The 696-nt window shown below is 68.0% G+C and overlaps 1 protein-coding gene across 3 annotated transcripts in view; it reads left to right on the forward strand.

The window, feature by feature from the left end:
* The first annotated feature begins 391 nt into the window (after window positions 1–391).
* The window catches only part of PACSIN3 (protein kinase C and casein kinase substrate in neurons 3), a 30,769-nt gene continuing 30,464 nt past the window's right edge, over window positions 392–696 (forward strand). Inside the window, exon 1 of one of the 3 annotated variants that reach the window (XM_019519274.1) lies at window positions 392–497. The gene's annotated coding sequence lies outside the window, so the exon portion shown is untranslated. The remainder of the gene's footprint in view (window positions 498–696) is intronic. The other 2 variants (XM_019519271.1, XM_019519273.1) reach the window with 2 other exon arrangements.

Raw genomic sequence — 696 nt, forward strand, 5'->3', positions numbered from 1 at the left:
CAGCAGGAAACAGGCATGTCCTCTATGATGGCCAGCCTAATGCAAACACCTGCACCTGCCTCAGGAGATAAACCCAGTGACTAGATGACCTCCTTCCAATCCTAATCTATGATTTCAACTAGGAACCCACGGGGGCAACACCACCCCGACCTGCACAATTCCTTGCAACGGAAGTGCTCCCTTCTGTCCCCACCGCCCAAAAAACAAAGGAAGAGGTGGCATTTCCCGGGGGGCGACTTGAGTCTCACGAGGCGGGACGCCCTGCTCCCCGAGGGCGGTCTGGCACTGCCGGAGCGGGGTGAAAGCCCCCGCCGTCCCTGCCCTGGGAAGGGAGCGCTAAAACCCGGCGAAGGGGCGAGGGCGGAGTGGGAGCAGGGGAAACACGAGCCTCCCTCCTAGCCCTGCCCTCGGCTGCCAGACTGGCTCCCCACTGCCGCACGGAGCCGACGCGGGACAGCTCGGCGTGCGGCCGACCTCGGCTCCAGCGCGGCCGCCAGGTGAGCTGCGGGGCCGCCCGGGACCTCGGGCACTGCTGGGGGCCGCCCCATCTGCAGGCGCCTCCCCCAGCCCTGCCAGACGGCGGGATAATTGGATCAAGGGCTGCGAGGGCGGGGGGAGCGCTGCTGGCAGCAGCCCGCCCAGGCCGCGGCGGGGCGGGAGCCCCCGTGTCCCGCCGCTGAAATAGGGGCAGGGGTG

This window comes from Gavialis gangeticus, unplaced genomic scaffold, assembly GCF_001723915.1.
Source record: "Gavialis gangeticus isolate Ggan-Ray unplaced genomic scaffold, GavGan_comp1, whole genome shotgun sequence".
NCBI classification, from domain to species: domain Eukaryota; kingdom Metazoa; phylum Chordata; order Crocodylia; family Gavialidae; genus Gavialis; species Gavialis gangeticus.